General features: G+C 41.6%; 1 pseudogene; it reads right to left on the reverse strand.

The window, feature by feature from the left end:
- Positions 1–289: 289 nt before the first annotated feature.
- On the reverse strand, positions 290–18,470 carry LOC117071021 (annotated as a pseudogene).
- Between the last annotated feature and the right edge of the window lie 224 nt (positions 18,471–18,694).

Genomic DNA, 18,694 nt, shown 5'->3' on the forward strand with positions numbered 1-18,694 from the left:
TAAACAAACAGTATTTTTTAAAATCAGAGAATCTAAACAAAAAGAATGATGAGCACTACCATTTAAGTTTTCTGACTTTAACATTTAAGTAGTCTGACATAGCATTCATTAGTAACCAAGCTGCCCTAAACATGTACAGTCTGAATCATGATTTGTTAAATATTACACCGTACTTCCCCAGAACATTTAGGCTGGTCATAAAGTTAAAAATGTGTAAGTAAGTACATAAGCATCATCAGTTATGGACAGCCTCTTGTATAAATTGCTGTTTAGCAATTGCTTCAAAGATTTATGCTTATGGGTAGACATTCAATTATATCAATAAAATAACATGTCCTGAAAATATGGGCACATTTTAAAACCTACTAAGATGATTCTGTTAACCACAACAGTCCCACAATGTGACTGAGTAATAATAAGAATCTACTTTAAAAGCAAAAAAAAAAAAAAAAATTAATCAGCATAGTGAATGATTGATTCAACATAGCTCCCAGGGAACAGACCAGTCACCTGATTGAAGACTCCTTCATATAAGCCATCATCATTCTTTATAACATAAATGACTGCACCCTCCATAAATGACAGCTCATCACCCTTTTTTTGTATAATCATACACTGCAATGATGTTCTCAATATAATTAGTGGAGGGCCAAGCAGTATCCTTATCTGCATATGAAACATTATACTGAACTACTGCAGCCTCCTCATCTTCATAATCCACTGGAGTGGGTGGTGGTGGAGGTGGAAAGTCATCAAACATGAGAACATTATCTGGTGGTGTCGGTGGTGGAGGAGTTGAACTATCCAATAACAGAGGTGAAGGTGTAGGTATAGCAATGTGAATACTAACTGCTTCCTCTGATTTCTTGACTTCCCTTCCTCCACTACTTTCATTGTGTGCCTTGATTTCTGATTTAATGAAGCTGACCTGCCTGGATTATGATGACTTCCAAACCTAGCAGGATGCATCATATATATAGTCATTAGAAACAGTTGCGAGTTTAATGGGTTCCAGGGTTGTATAAGGAGTATTCTGTCTCAGTAATTCCTGGCCTCATATGGGAGGACTTGGTGGTTTTGGATACAAGGATTCGTTCTTGGCAGTGTGCCAATTTTTTTTTTTTTTCCCTCTGACAGAGTCTTGCTCTGTCACCCAGGCTGAAGTGCAGTGGCACGATCTCAGCTCACTATAACCTTCACCTCACGGGTTCAAGCAGTTCTCCCGCCTCAGCCTCCTGTGTAGCTGGTATTACAGGCACCCGCCACCACGCCCAGCTAATTTTTTGTATTTTTAGTAGAGACAGGGTTTCACCATGTTGGCTAGGCTGGTTGCAAACTCCTGACCTCAGGTGATCCACCTGCCTCGGCCTCCCAAAGTGCTGGGATTACAGACGTGAGCCACCGTGCCTGGCCAGCAGTGTGCCAATTCTTGCAGGCTGGTTATTTACGTGCTTGACACCATGGCTCACATCATTCAGAACTGTGTAGGCAATGTATATCCGAACATACCTTATAAGAAGCTCCATATTTGCAGGCGCTATTACTTTGTGAATTCTTGATGTAATTTTATGTGTTGTCTAAACACCAATCTCTCTTTGAGCCACTTTCTCTTTATTAATATCCACAGTCTGTGAGATATGATTGATGAAAGACTCCATTCTTCAAAGCTGAAAGGCTTGGATGTTCAGCAACTGGAGTACATTGTTAGACACTGCAGTTTTTTGATAAGTGACACTAACTAGAGATCTTGTTATGTAGGCTTTGGTCTCTTCTAAAGCTTTTCTCTTGTCTTCACAGTAGTTCACCACCTGGGTCAGGTTCTAGTAACTCTCTATCAGTGCTCTCTTGTGAGACAGGATCTCCTCCTCTAGTAACATCTGCAGCTCTGCCGTTTCCCCCCCTTCTGTATTGGTTCCTCTTTCAGTAAAGAAACAGAGGCAGCAAGTTCTACTGAGGCTCCTAGCACCTCATAGCCTGGATCCAAACCACCTTGCCACCTGGTATTGTCAATTTGTTAATATTTTGTTGAGGATTTTCATATCTATGTTCATGAGAGATATATCTGTAGTTTTCTCGTAATGCCTTTTTCTGATTTTGGTAGTAAGATAAGTATGGCCTCACAGAATAAGAAGTACTACTTCTGCTTCTATTTCTAGAAGAGATTGTAAATAATTAATGTAATTTCTTCCTTAAATGTTTGGTAAAGTTACCAGTGAACCCATCTGGGCTTTTTGTTTTGGAAGGTTATTAATTATTGATTCAATTTATGTAGTAGACACAAGCCTATTCAGATCATCTGTTTCTTCTTGCGTGAGTATTGGCAGATAGTGTCTTTCAAGAAATTGGTCCCTTTTTATCTAGGTTATCAAATTTCTGGATATAGAACTGTTCATAATATTCCTTTATCATCCATGTATTAATAATATCTATGGGACCTGCAATCATGTACTCTTTCATTTCTGATATTAGTCATTTGTGTTCTCTATTTTTCTTAGCCTGGCCAGAGGCTTATTACTTTTGTTGACCTTTACAAAAAACTAGCTTTTGATTTTATTGACTTTCTCTATTGACTTCCTGTTTTCAATTTCATTGATAACTGCTCACATGTTTATTATTTCTTTTCTTCTGTTTCTTCGAATTTAATTTGTTCTTCTTTTTCTAGTTTCCTTAGGTGGAAGTTTAGATGATTGACTGTAGATTTTTCTTCTTTTCTAATATATTTATTTAATGCTATAAGTTTCCTTCTAAGCACTACTTTCACTGCATCCCACAAATTTTGATAAGTTGTATTTTCCTTTCATTTAGTTCAAAAGATTTTTAAATTTTTCCTGAGATTCCTTTTTTGACTTGTGTGTTATTTAGAATTGTTTTTTTTTTTTTTTTTTTTTTTTGAGACGGAGTCTTGCTCTTTCGTCCGGGCTGGAGTGCAGTGGCCGGATCTCAGCTCACTGCAAGCTCCGCCTCCCGGGTTTTACGCCATTCTCCTGCCACAGCCTCCGGAGTAGCTGGGACTACAGGCGCCCGCCACCTCGCCCGGCTAGTTTTTTGTATTTTTAGTAGAGACGGGGTTTCACCGTGTTAGCCAGGATGGTCTCGATCTCCTGACCTCGTGATCCGCCCGTCTCGGCCTCCCAAAGTGCTGGGCTTACAGGCTTGAGCCACCGCGCCCGGCTAGAATTGTTAAATCTCCAAGTATTTGGGAATTTTTCCAGCTATCTTTCTGTTATTGATTTCTAAGTTTAATTTCATTGTGGTCTGAGAGGAGATATTGTATGATTTTTATTGTTTTCAGTTTGTTAAAAATTAAATGGGTCTGTCTTGGTGAATGTTCCATGGAAGCTTGAGAAGAATCTATAATCTCCTGTTATTGGATGAAGTAATCTACAGATACCAACTATATCCAGTTGATGAATGGTGCTGTTGAGTTCAACTATGTACTTACTGATTTTCTGTCTGCTGTATTTGTCCATTTCTGATACAGGGGTGTTAAAATCTCCAACTATAATGGTGGGTTCATCTATTTCTCCTTGCAATTCTATCAGTTTTCACTTTATGTATTTTGATGTCCTATTGTTAGGTGCATACATTTTAAGGATTATTATATCTTCTTGGATTACTGACCCTTTTATCATTATGTAAGTTGGTTTCTTTTCTTTTATTTGAGACAAAGTCTTGCTCTGTGGGCCAGGCTGGAGTGCAGTGGCATGATCTCTCACTGCAACCTCTGCCTCCCAGGTTTAAGCGATTCTCCTGCCTCGGCCTCCGGTGTAGCTGGGATTATAGGCATGCGCCACCATGCCCAGCTAATGTTTTTATTTTTAATAGAGACAGGGTTTCATCATGTTGGCCAGGTTGGTCTCGCACTCCTGACCTCAGGTGATCCACCGGCCTCAGCCTCCCAAAGTACTGGGATTATAGGCATGAGCCACCACGCCCAGCTGGTTGGTGAATTTTTTTTTTTCCTCTTAGTACTTTTAAATATTTCACTCCATTCTCTTCTAGTTTGCATGGTTACTGTGGAGAGGTCATATGTAATCCTTATCATTGCTCCTCGAAAGGCAGATTATTGTTTCTCCGGCTCTTTTCAAATTTTTCTTTGTCTTCATCTGAAATTTGAACATAATATGTCTAGTTGTAATTTTTTCTTCAGCATTTATCCTGCTTGATGTTCTTCCTGGATCTGTGCTTTGGTGTCTGACATTAATTTGGGGAAATTCTCAGTCTTCATTGCTTCAAATATTGCTTCTGTTCCTTTCTTGTCCTTCTGATATTCCCATTATGTATATGCTATGTTTTTTGTAGTTGTCCCACAGTTTTGAATATTGTGTTCTGATTTTTCAGTCTTTTTTCTCTCTGCTTTTCAGTTTTACAAGTTTCTATTGCCATATCCTTAAGCTCAGAGATTCTTTCCTTAGTCGTATCCAATCTCTAATGAGCCCATCAAAGGCATACTTCATTTCTGTGACAGTCTTTTCGTATCTCTAGCATTCTTTTTTTAGAATATCCATCTCTCTGTTTATGTTGTCTATTCCATGTTGTCTGCTTTTATCATTAAAACCCGTAGCTTATCGATTATAGGTTTTCTTGGGGAAATTTGTATTATTTTAATTATTTTTATGTACAGAAAACTCAACAGTGTATATTTAACTCACTTTGATGGCAAGTTCTTTAGCCTTTGCCTTTTCCATATGGGCAATGTGAGCCACAGAATTGGGACCCAGGGCCTTGCCTCCCCATTGATGGCGGATCTCATCAGATCTGTCATTGTAATTGGTCCTGATAGCTTCCACCAGCTTAGCCAAAGCCCCTTTGTTTTCCGAGTTAACCTGTGTGAAAGCAACATTGGTGCAGGTCTTCCTGTGGACTAGACATCCCAGCCTTGCCTTCCTTAGGATAATGCAGTAAGGGACCTCCATTTTATGACACAGGGCAGGCAGGAAGACAAGCAGCTTGATGGGCTCCACATCCCATGCAATCACCACGGGCTGAGCCTTCTTGTTCTCCACCAAGGTGGTGACGATGTTAATTCCTGCTCAAAGGACAGGTGGTCTCTTAGTGAGGATGCCCACCTTGCCCGGAACTTTCTTCTTAGCCAGGGCCAACAGCCTCTGCTGCTTCTCTTGCTTTGTCTCTGGGCCAACTTAAACAGCTGAGTAGCTGTTTGGTGTTCCAGGGCCTGGGTGAACTGGTTCATCGCGAGAGGCACTTTCAGCCACTTATAGGGAATGGCTCTCTGCCCTCATATAGCGGGGCCATTTCACAAAACGGGTGAGGTCCCTTTCAGGCTGGATGTCCTGTCCAATGCCAAAATTCTTAGGCTTTTTCTCAAACAGGGGATTCACCACTTTCTTGGCCTGCTTCTTCACGACAGAGCGGGCCAGAGCCACCTTTTTGCCCTTGGCCTTCTTTTCAGCATCTTGGGTGGCAGGAGGAGAGAGCAATTATAGTTTTTTAAATTCCTAATCAGGTAATTCCAACATTCCTGCCATATCTGAGTCTGGTTCTGATGCTCATTCAGTCTCTTCAAACAGCGTTTTTTGCCTTTTAGTATGCCTTTTAAGCTTTTGTTAAAGGTGAACATGGTGTACTGGGTTAAAAAAAAAAAAAAGTAAAGTAGATAGGATTTTAGTAATGTTGTGGTAAGGTGTCGGGGGAGAGGAAGTGTTCTATAGTCCTGCAATTAGGCCTCATTTTTTATTGTTTCCTTCCTTCCTTCCTTCCTTCCTTCCTTCCTTCCTCTTTCTTTCTTTCTTTCTTTCTTTCTTCTTTCTTTCTTTCTTTCTTTTATGAGACAGAGTTTTGCTCTGTCACCCAGACTGGAGTACAGTGGCACAATCTCAGCTCACTGCAACCTCCGCCTCCCTGATTCAAGCAATTCTCCTGCCTCAACTTCCCGAGTGGCTGGGATTGTAGGCATGCACCACCATGCCTGGCTAATTTTTGTATTTTTAGTAGAGACAGGGTTTCACCATGTCGGCCAGGCTGGTCTCAAACTCCTGACCTCTGATGATCCGCCTGCTGAGCCTCCCAAAGTGCTAGGATTACAGTGTGAGCCACTGCACCCAGCCTGGTCTCAGTCTTTTGTTGAACCTGTGCCCCTGCACTGTGAACTTCACGTGTGCTTTTCAGGTGTTTTTCCTCTTAGGTGAGCCAAGATAGCTAGAGGAGGCTGGAGTTGGGTCTTTCACTTCCCCCAGGTAGGTGAGGCCATGATAAAGCCCCGACAAGTAGGGCTCTGGTAAAATAGTTTCTCCTGAGGAAGGCCTTGTTAGGAAGAAGTAAATGCTCTGGTGTGTTTCAAAATGGTTCCTTTTTCCCCTCCCGCTGCTAGAAGCACAATATTTATGATCTAATATGATATGTCTAGTTGCAATGTTTTTGGCATTCATCTTGCTTGATTTTGAGCTTCCTGGATCTGTGGTTTGGTGTCTGACATTAATTTGGGGGAAATTCTCAGTCATTATTGCTTCAAATATTGTTCCTATTTCTTTATTATCCAATAATATTATCCAATATTTATTGTGAGAACCTGGTAGACTTCCCAGAAGTAAAACTCACAAAAATGTGCCCCCATCCCCAACTCGACTGGGTTTCCCTGGAATTTTTAACTCTCAGAGCTGCCCACACTGAGCCTCTATTAATTCATCAATTACAATTCAGTTATCCTGCCACTGGTTCCGCAGAGGTTTCTGCTCCAGTAAGTTGTGATTCTGCTTTTGCCTGTCTGTCTCTCCAGTCTTTGAGGCAGCAGTTTGCCCTGTGATCTCAGTCTCTGACAGATCTAAGAAGAGCGCTCGATTTTTCAGTTTGTTCAGCTTTTTACTTATTGTAAGGCCAGAGTGGTAACTTCTGAGCTTCTTACATGCCAGGTGGGAAACCAGAAGTCCTATCTAGGTTTTTAAAAAATTCACCCATTATATGTAATTTATCTAAAACTGACATATATTACTTATATAGTAAAGGAAAAGGCTCATTTTTGCTTTTGTTTTTCCTGCTTAACATATGCGGTTTCTTCCTCAGTAAAGCTCAAGTCTTTTTTTTTTTTTTTTTTTTGAGACAGAGTCTCGCTCTGTCACCCAGGCTGGAGTGCAGTGGCTGGATCTCAGCTCACTGCAAGCTCCGCCTCCCGGGTTTACGCCATTCTCCTGCCTCAGCCTCCCGGGTAGCTGGGACTACAGGCGCCTGCCACCTCGCCCGGCTAGTTTTTTTTTTTTTTTTTTTTTTTTTAGTAGAGACGGGGTTTCACCGTGTTAGCCAGGATGGTCTCGATCTCCTGACCTCGTGATCCGTCCGTCTCGGCCTCCCAAAGTGCTGGGATTACAGGCTTGAGCCACCGCGCCCGGCCTCAGTAAAGTTGAAGTCTAAGGCTTCTAAGGTTAGATTCTATATAAGGAGCAAACAGGATTTGGGAAATACTATTCTACTACAGACCATGCTTTATCATAATGGCTTTTAAATTTGCATTTGTTGCCTCATGACCACAAACTGGCTGTTGTGATTTCAGATATTATATCTCAATTCAAGGTAAGAAGAGAGGAAAAGCAGCATAAGCCCTGTCTGTCCTTTTCACTAGGAAGACAGAAAATCCTTAACAAATCCTGCTTCAGTCTGGTTGACAAGACCTATGTTTCAGGGATGCTCCTGGCTACAAGAGGCTAGGGAAAGAAGGCTCTGAATGGAAATGTGGTGCGCAGGCAAGAAAGGTATTGAGAATGACTGCTGGGTTAGACAATCCAACATAACTTTAGAATATTTGAAAATGGTATTAACCTTTCCTTCGCATTATTGATCATTCCTTCTGCACAGACAAGAATCAGACACTGACCAAGCTTGTGAGTTTAATGTAACCCTGCTGACTCATAGTGTTTATTCAAAACCAATACCTTGATATTATCAACTGAGTCAGGACTGAGCAAAACTGTTTTTAACAAAACAATTTAAAGTTCTAACAGGAGAAAACAGGATTGTTTTAATCTCTATCAACCCCACTTTCCCACCTTATTAATTATACTTTTGGAATATCTGGATAAGCCTACTCAATCTTCAAGTCTCACTAAATATTTCCTCTTTATTGAGTCCTTCCCTAGACCATAAATCAGTTTAAGAACTGCCTGCTTTATGTTCTCATAGGCATCTGTTCTTCCCTTATCACAATACTAATGCTTTATTTCAATTCCTGATTAGAGTTCTGCCTACCTGACTAAAAACTAAAGTTCATTGACATCAAGGATCATCTTCCCTGTTCACTGCTGATATGTAGTATAGACTGTCAATAAATGTTTATTGAATGAATGAATGATTGCATCCCCCTTCCAACACCACCAAAAACTTCAAGATATCTATTATCCTATAATTGCCACACAGGGTCAAATTAGGACATCAAAACTACTCAGAATAGTTAAAGCAGAGGGAATTTACTACACTGAATTGATAACACAGGAGATAAAACATGCTGAGACTGGATCTCAGCATCTGAGACTACCTGAGAAGACTACCTGAGAATGGATGGTACCCCAGATGGGCAGAACAACAGCAAGAAGCTCTTAGGACCCTTGGGTTGGAGGGACAACAGGAAAAACCAGTATTACCACAACCCCAGGGGGTCACAAATGGACAGCAGAAGCCCCAGTACAGTGTGGTTCATCTGGGTCCCCTATTTAGAGTCTCACAAGGTCAAAATCAAGATGTTGGCAGGGCTGCATTCCTTTCTGAAGGCTCCAGGTATAAATCTGCTTCCAAGCCCGTTCAGGTTGTTGGCAAATTCAGCTCCATGATAATGTAAGATTGTGGTCCCAATTTCCTCTGTGTGGTATCAAATAGGAGTGACTTTCAACCTCTAGAGGCTGCCCACATTCCTTGGTTCATGCCTCCCTTCATCTTCAGAGCCAGCAATGGCAGATCAAGTCTTTCTCATGCTTCCAGTTTCCCGGACTTCCCCTCTGCCTTATCTCTCCTGCTCCCGGCCAGAGAACTCCTGTTTTAAGAGCTCATGTGATTAGAGTGAGTCCACACGGCTAATTCACAATAGTCTTCCCATCTCATAACTTTAATCACATCTACAAAGTCCCTTTTGCCAGGCAATGTATGGACATCTTTGAGGAACCATTATGCTGGCTATAACAGCCTCCCATTAGTCAAACTCAGCTAGATTTCAGCTGGTACAAGGGGCTGAGAAACAGGCCTGCAGAGCAGGAGAAGAGTGAGGAATAGATCTGAGGACAAGCAGGCTCAGAATCACTACGTTCTAAGATGACAACATGTTTTTTCTTCTCAAACTTGGACTGGCCTAACAGATAATTGGTCTGATTTCAACTTGTCAAAGATAATGAATTAATCCCAATTACTATAAAAACAAACAAACAAAACCCACAGTGGTAACATACCCTGCAATTATATTAATTGAAATATAAGGCAGTTGTCAATTGGCTTCCATTATCTGCCCAACCCTGATTCTCAAACAAGGGTCAGCTAAAAGTATTATCTTCTGCAGAGGAGTATGAAAATGAGGCCTAGGCCAGGGAGGGAAAACACATACAATTCCAATCTCAGGAAGTGCAGAGTGTGAAGTGAGTCCCTGAGTCCACAGTGTATTCTTGGCCCAGTTTCTCTGGATTAAGCCATCAAGATGAAAGCCAACGAACCCAGAGATTTCTGGAATTATTGTTGCTGTCCCAGAAGACTCAGCCAGCCAGAGGACCCAGAATTGTCCCCAGAAATATTTATGTCAATAAACTGCTGACATATGATATCAAACTCTAGCAGGGACCAGGATAGATTGGATAGCAGAGTCAAACTCCTAAAATTATCCAGGGCAATCAATGAACAACTCTACCTTGTTGTAACATTGTACCCTGAATAGTTTCATTAACCACAAAATAACAAGACTGCATTTTGTACTGCTTAAGTTTTTGGACCACACAAGTTTCAGAGATGGTATTTACAGTATTTCAAAACTCAAACGATTATTTTTGGTAATCGTCCTCCAACATTTAACTTGCTTCTCATTAACAAGCCTGCTTGGCAACAATGCCTAACGGGGTTACTTCAACATTGAATTTTGTGAAAGCAACAAAAGAACTGTTGACAATAACAGAACTAGTACATGGAATGAGAATACTACACTCAAGCATAATGAATACTATAGATGACCAATGTTGCAAGGAGGAGTTCTGCCAGAGACACTCATTCCCCTCTCAGTGAAAAAACCTTTAGTGAGGCTGATGTGACTGAGAATAGGCTCTACTCTGGTCCGCATTACATTTTGTACTGTCCAAACTCTGCTATGCCTTTCCTCTCTTGTCTCACTCAGGTCTGCATGCAGTAGGATGTCACTTTCTTGCATCCTTGACCTTTAGCAGAAACGATCAGTCTTTGGTTGTTTAAAATTCACCTTGCTGGGTGCAATGACTCACACCTGTAATCTCAGCACTTTGGGAGGCTGAGGCGGGCGGATCACGAAGTCAAGAGAGCGAGACCATCCTGGCCAACATGGTGAAACCCCATCTCTACTAAAAATACAAAAATTACCTGGGCATGGTGGCACGTGCCTGTAGTCCCAGCTACTCAGGTGCCTGAGGCAGGAGAATTGCTTGAACCCGGGAAGCAGAGGTTGCAGTGAGCCGAGAACTCGCCACTGCACTCCAGCCTGGCGACAGAGCGAGACTCCATCTCAAAAATAAATAAATAAATAAATAAACAAAATTCACCTTAAGGACAGTTCTTAAAGAAGTTTGCTCCTTTCAGTACACCCTACAAATGCAGACTCCTGTTACCAAGTGCCCTGGAAATGAGGCTTCTCTCTCTTCTCATGGCCCAGGAGCTTTCTCCTCTCTCTCATATGAACTCTTTGTATTCTTTCTCCAGTGGTCTATAAAAAGATGCTCTCAGTTCCACTCTTTTGTGTTGCATACATTTGTCAGCCACCAAAGAAAGGGTTAATTTCTCCTTTGGTAGAAAGAGAAATTTTCTGATTGAGGTCTGAGCTGAAAACCAGTGCCTCTTAGGGCAGGAACCTGTGTTCCATGATCTTTGAAGTTTAACACTTCAACATTTTTTCCTGGCTGCTAAAGCTTGAGCTGTTTTTTAAATTTTATTTTAAAGTATACATACAGTAATATTTACTCTTAGGCCGGGCGCGGTGGCTCAAGCCTGTAATCCCAGCACTTTGGGAGGCCGAGACGGGCAGATCACGAGGTCAGGAGATCGAGATCATCCTGGCTAACACGGTGAAACTCCGTCTCTACTAAAAATTACAAAAAACTAGCTGGGCGAGGTGGCAGGCGCCTGTAGTCCCAGCTACTTGGGAGGCTGAGGCAGGAGAATGGCATAAACCCGGGAGGCGGAGCTTGCAGTGAGCTGAGATCCGGCCACTGCACTCCAGCCTGGGCAACAGAGCGAGACTCTGTCTCAAACAAAACAAAACAAAACAAATATTTACTCTCTCTGCTGTACAGTTTTATGGGTTTTGACAAGTACATAGAGTGTATAAACCACCATCACAATCAACATTCAAAACAGTTCTATTGGCCAAGCGTGGTGGCGCACCTGAAGGCAGGCAGATCACCAGAGGTCAGAAGTTTGAGAGCAGCCTGGCCAACATGGAGAAACACTGTCTCTACTAAAAATACAAAAAATATCCAGGTATGGTGGCAGGCACCTGTAATCCCAGCTACTTGGGAGGTTGAGGCAGAAGAATCACTTGAATCCAGGAAATAGAGGTTGCAGTGAGCCGAGACTGTGCCACAGCACTCCAGCCTAGGTGACAGGGCGAGACTCTGTCTTAAAAAAACAAAACAAAACAAAAACAGTTCTGTCATCCTAAAAATCTTCTTTAGACTGCTCCTTCATAATCAACCTTAACTCCAGTAACCACGGATCTGTTCTTGATTCCTGTAGTTTTGCCTTTACAAGGATGTTATAGAAATGAAATCATACAGTGTATAGCCTTTTGAGTGTGTTTCTTTCACTAAGCATAATGCATCAGAGATTCATTCATGTTGCTGCATATATCAATAATTGGTTCCTTTTTTATCACTGAATAGTACTCTGTTGTGTGGGGCATTAGTTTCTTATGACTGCTATAAGAAATTACCACATTGATAGCTTAAAGCAACAGAAATTTATTCTCTCAGTTCTGGAGGACAGAAGTCCAAAATCAGTATTACTGGACTAAAATCAAGGTGTTGGCAGGGCCTCTGGAAATTTTAGGGGCTAATCTGTTCCTGGCCAGCTAATTATGGCTGCCAGCATTCCTTGGCTTATGGCCACATCACTCCAGTCTTTGCCTCTCTGGTCATAGTGCCTCCTCTTCTGTCTGTCTAGAGTCAAATCTCCCCTTAACTTCCATTTATAAAGATACATGAAATCTCCCCATGCCAGGATCCTTATCTTAATCACATTTGCAGTCCTTTTTTTTCTTTTTCTTTGCCATATAAGGTTACATTCACAGGTTCCAGGTATCAAGACATGATATTATCTGAGGGGTCATTATTCAGCCTTCCACGTGGATATACCAGAGATTATTTATTCATTCACCCATTGAAGGACATTTGGGTTGTTTCCAGGTTGGGATAATTATGAATAAAGCTGCTATAAGTATTTGCATAGAGGTTTTTGTTTTAAATTTTCATCTCTCTTGGGTAAATACCTGAGAGTGAGACTGCTGGGATAAATAGTAGCATAGTTCAACTTTATAAGAAACTGTCAAACTGATTTCCAAAGTGGTTGTACCGTTTTGCATTTTCACCAGCAGTATTTGAGAGGTCCAGTTCCTCCACAACCTTGTCAACAGTTGATTGTCAGTTTTTCTGATTGTAGTCATTCTAGTAAGTATGTAGTGGTATTTCCCTGTGGTTTGGTTTTACTTTGCATTCCACTAATGACTAGTAAGGTTGAGCATTTTTATTCTGTGTTGAAATTTTAATGTTACATCATTTCATTCCCTCTCTCACTTGGCTATATTTTCTCTTAGCTCTCCAAATGTGCTTTAGTAATTGTTTAGAATTAATTAACCACTTAATAGGTAAAAATCTTATAATTATTAGCTTCTCATGAAGTTAAAACTACTGAGTAACTTTCACTGTAGAGGAAAATTCTTTTTTTTAACCTTGCATCTCCAGCTCAAAGGAAGGAACTCTGTCAAGATGAGTCATCATGGTATTCACAAAATATACACAAGCTGCATGGTTACCGTGAGGTGATTAGTAAGATTGGTTAAGAGTATGTCTATAATGTATATGTGTTATTTTTCATCTTTATGCATCTTTTTGGATTAATACTCTATGTGTACCCAAATAATGTGGGGAATCTTTCCTTCAAAAATCTGGGTGGAATACAATATTTCTAACTCAGTTTAAGTCCATATAATTAGATCTTTAGGGCATGCATGGGCCTGAAGTTCAACAAACCAGATTTGCTTAGAAGCAATTTTCTTAACCAATGAAATACTGCCTCTGAAGCTGCCAGAAATTCTGAATATCATCAGGTCACCTGGAGAGTAATAAACCATTTGAATAAGAATCCACCTACTATTGAATGCCAAAACTCTCTCAGGCTACTTGGTGCATAAAATATGCCTCCATGTTTCCAATAGCTCCAGGATAAATGTCCTGTGCCAGAGAAATAAAACAGGCAAGGCAAAAACCTCAGGAGGCTTACAAGATAGAAGAAGTGACAATCTTGGCACAAAAGACTCAAGTATAGAATATTATTCTTTTAAAAAATATGATTAGAATATTTTTGTTAACAAAAAATAGTCGTAGAAATGGTGTGCCAGTACATTTGTGGCATATATGTTAATAAAAAATAGTAACTATCTTTTATGGCATGTTTATTACTATTGTGCCAACCCTAATATAAGTAGTTGACATAAATGAAATCATTTAAACCAAGAGTAGGTACTATTTTTATTTCCATTTATGGAAGAAACCAAGAAACAAAGAGTTGAAATGACTTTTCCAAGGTCCCAGTGGAGCATCACACAGAGGCAGACAGGCCCCATGAAGTCAGATGGCAACTGCTGTCCAGGAACTGTTACTGCATCTCCTACACCCAACCAATGACCAGCCTGATCATGGAGCTTTTCAAAATTCTGATTCCTGGGCCCCGCCCCCAGGATGCTGGTTCAGTCATCCTGAATTCTGCATTGCTTTTGTAGATTCCCCAGGTGATCCTGAGCATTAGCTGGGTTGCCAATATCAGGTTCATTTCCCGTTGGTGAGTTGGCAATGCTTTTTTGCTGGTGAATCATTATTAAGTTCCTTCAGACCACATAATACTCCACATCATAGGCAATGGGGCAGGTTACTACTTTTAAAATTTCTAATACAAACTGTAAAAGTCAGGATTAGTATTTTACTTACATATGATACTTCTCAGACCTGAGCTCATCTTCCATTAAAACATATTTTAGCCAGGTGCTGTGGTTCACTCCCATAACTCCAGCACTTGGGAGGCCAAGGCAGGAAGGTCACTTGAGGCCAGAAGTTCAAGACCAGCCTGAACAACATAGCAAGACTCCATCTCTACAAAAAATTTAAAAATTAGCCAGGCATGGTAGTTTGTGCCTGTAGTCCCAGCCACTCAGGAGGCTGAGGTGAGAGGATCACTTGAGCCCAGGAGTCCAAAGCTGCAGCAAGCTATAACAGCACCACTGCACTCCAGCCTGGACAACAGAGTGAGACCTTGTCTCTTTAAAAAGCAAAAACAAGCAAAACAAAACATTTTAATTGTTGTGCATAGTATATATGTGCATTTTTGTTAAATTAAGACTTATAATCTCATAATTATCATGGTTTCCCCCAAATGCTGGTGATGACCGAATTTCTATTTGTGTCCCAGACCTTGAACCCCTAGCCTAAAAATCATATTGCATATTGGATGTTTCTTCCTGGAAGAATATCAAACTGAACAAGTCTGAAACCGATCTTTGTGCATCACAGCCCCGCCAAACCTGTTACTTCTCGTGCATTCCCTTTCTTGATGATTGGCTTGTCCACCCACTCAGCCACACCAGCCAAAATGCTGGGAGTCATTTGGATTCCACTGCCTCCCCCACTTCCCATGACCCGACAGCCCACCTGCTTCCCACGGCCTCCCCTTCCTGCTGCCACTGCACCAGATCACGCCACTTCTTGGAGGACAACGCGGGGTCTATCTCCCAGCTCCCTATCTTGGCTGCACTGCTTCCAGAGTGCTTGCTTTCTTTTCTTTCTTTCTCTCTGTTCTTTCGCTTTTGGGTCTAAGCTTCACTTTTTTAAAATGACACAATCTGTTTCAAATATATAGTTGAGTATAGAGAATAATAATTGTGTTCTACTAGTTTTATCAATATCTCAATATTATGTTTGCCAATTATTTAAATAAATATATATAAATTTATGTATTTAATGTATATTTCAACTACCAGAGGTCACTGGTTTGAATCCAGCTCCACTACTTACTATATATATATTAATACATATTGTATATAAATATAGGTATTGAAACCCACCTTGACTAGCTCGTCCCCTATCTCCTGAGTCCCCCTTTCCCAGGGCAGTCTCATGAATTTGCTGTTATCAATCTCACATATGTTAATATTTTCTCTAGACATTTATATGTTCATAAACAATTCAAAGTGATGCTTTGTAGGTTTTTAAACTTTACTAAAACAACATCATACTGCATACATGCTCTGCAGCCTGCTTCCTTCACTCAATTTTGTTTTTTCTTCTTTTTGCCACATGTTGCCCTAATTCATTCATGTTAACTACCATATGGTATTCTATTATGGCTCCATACTACAATTTATTTATTTATTCTCTGTGGAAGAACATTTAGGGTTTTTTGCTAATACAAACAGTGGAGCATTGCTGTTTTTGAACAGATGTTTGAGAGTTTCTCCAGGCTAAATTCTCAGGAGCAGGATTACTTTCCTGGTCTCCCGAGACAAAGAGACAAATAGTTTCCTGCCTCCTTTTCTCGAATCCACACTGCTACCAGAACAATTTTTCTGAAATGCCCATCTGATCCTGTCACTCTCCTGCTTAAGTGCCTTTCATGGAACAAACCTGCCATTCCTCAATAGGACACATGGGGCCTGTGCTCTGGGCCCTGCTGCTTCTCTAGCCTTCTCTCCCCTCTCTACCCCACCCCTCACCCAGTGCTCCACCAACTGCTCCCTGCGTCCCTAACAGGCCCCAGGGGTCCTGTCTCCCAAACTCTCGCACCATCTTCTCTCTTTCCGGGACTGCCCTACCCTCACTCATCACCTCCAGCCTTCATACCAGGAAATACCTAATTTACAGGGTAGGGTCTTGCTCTGTTGCCCAGGCCAGAGTGCAATGGCGCAATTACAGCTCATTGCAGCCTCGACCTCCCAGACTCAGGTGATCCTCCCACCTCAGCCTCCTAAGTAGCTGGAACCATGGTTGTGGGCCATGACACCTGGCTAATTTTTTAAATTATTTGTAGAGACAGGGTCTCCTATGTTGCCCAGACTGGCCTCTAACTCCTGGACTCAAGCACTAATTGTTTTCTGAGAGTCATGTTTTCATGGACTTTTCTTCAACTGCTAGAGGTCACTGGTTTGAACCCAGCTCTACTACTTACTAACTCAGGCACATCTTTAAACTTCTCTGAGCTCAGTTTCTTCATCTATAAAATAAGGAAAATAATAGCACTTACCACATGTCCCTATTATATGGGTTAAATTTGATGATCAACACTGACTTTGATTATTGAATTTGATTGTTGATACAGAGCCCTTTATATAGTGCCTGACAATAAATGTTAGCTCTTGTCTATTCATCCATGAAAGCATTTTATTAAAATTACATTGTTTTGTTGTTGTTAGCTACTTCTTTTTATTTCTCTCCCTCTGTTAGCAGTAGGTCTTTCAAAGTCTAGAACCATGTTTAATTCACTTTATCAACACCACAGTCTCTGGCAAAGAAAAGGCATATAGTAAATGTTGAGTGAATAAATGAATGGTTCGTGGGGCTCTCAGAACTACTAGTTTATTATTTTTTTAAATTCATTTATTTTTCAGACGGAGTCTCACTCTGTCACCCAGGCTGGAGTGCAGTGGTGCAATCTCGACTCACTGCAACCTCCGCCTCCCGGGTTCAAGCTATTCTCCTGCCTCAGTCTCCTGAGTAGCTGGGATTACAGACGTGCGCCACCACACCCAGCTAATTTTTGTCTTTTTAGTAGAGACAGGGTTTTGCCGTGTTGACCAGACTGGCTCAAACTCCTGACCCCAGGCGATCCACCTGCCTGGACCTCCCAAAGTGCTGGGAGAACAGGCGTGAGCCACCGTGCCTGGGCTGAACTGCTAGTTTTTGCTTTTTTTAAAGGATTTAATATTTTCTTAGAGATGGTATCATATTTCCACAGAAAAATGCAACTTCTAGTGACATGATTTTTGTTTCTCTTTTACCAGCAAAGCTTTCTTACAGTGGTTTTATTTCTTTAGGTTGATAATGATTTCTGCAAGCCTATTAGTAAATAGCGTTAAAAGTATTTACTTTGCCACTTGGTTTTTGCCTACAGAAAAGATATACTTAAAAACAAAAAGGCCTAGCGCGGTGGTTCACACCTGTAATCCCAGCACTTTGGGTGGCCAAGGCGGGCAGAGTGCCTGAGCTCAGCAGTTCGAGACCAGCCTGGGCAACACAGTGAAATCCTGTCTCTACTAAAATACAAAAAATTAGCCGAATGCCGTGCACCTGTAATCCCAGCTACTCAGGAGGCTGAGGCAGGAGAATCGTTTGAATCTCGGAGGCGGAGGTTACAGTGAGCCAAAATAGTACCACTGCACTCCAGCCTGGGTGACACAGCAAGACTCCTTCTTAAAAATAAATAAATAAAATAAAGCTTTACAGCTGATATGGTTTCGTTGCCTACTTACACCTTTATTGAGGTATAAATTCATACCTAGAACTGTAATGAAAAGGCAGGGGCAATTTCTGAAAACTGAAGGTCTGTTAATGTAGATTTACCAGTAGAAAAAGCAAATAGAAATGCTTCTGACTGGCCAGGCGCGGTGGCTCAAGCCTGTAATACCAGCACTTTGGAAGGCCGAGACGGGCGGATCATGAGGTCAGGAGATCGAGACCATCCTGGCTAACACGGTGAAACCCCGTCTCTACTAAAAAATACAAAAAACTAGCGGGGCGAGGTGGCGGGCGCCTGTAGTCCCAGCTACTCGGGAGGCTGAGGCAGGAGAATGGCAACCCGGGAGGCGGAGCTTGCAGTGAGCTGAGATCCGGCCAGTGCCCTCCAGCCTGGGCAACAGAGGGAGACTCCGTCTCAAAAAAAAACAAAAAGAAAAGAAAAGAAATGCTTCTGACCTAGAGGGAGAGTAATTGGAAAGGAGAGATGAGGCTAGAAAGATGATATTCTTTTAACCTTTCTCCTTTGTCTCAATCTTCCTCAGTACCTGGAAACCAGGGACCCCCAGACTGGGTCTTGCAGGGCTCCTCAAACATTCTGCACCATCAACCAGACTGGATTCTCCCCTTGACTCCTGCCCAGGTACCCTGCCCTGTCTCCCTGCAGCACAGTGGCTCCCTGCAGCACAGTGGCCTTCTCTGAACCCTGAAACTACTACAGCTAGCTTCCCTCTTCAAGCTCTCTGCATCCCCAACTCCTACCTCCAGCACAGTCCTGCCTAACAAGAATAGCTGTCCTGAAGCAGATGCCACTCTGCACT

This window comes from Trachypithecus francoisi, unplaced genomic scaffold (assembly GCF_009764315.1).
Source record: "Trachypithecus francoisi isolate TF-2019V2 unplaced genomic scaffold, Tfra_2.0 Lachesis_group3, whole genome shotgun sequence".
Taxonomy (NCBI): Eukaryota; Metazoa; Chordata; class Mammalia; order Primates; family Cercopithecidae; genus Trachypithecus; species Trachypithecus francoisi.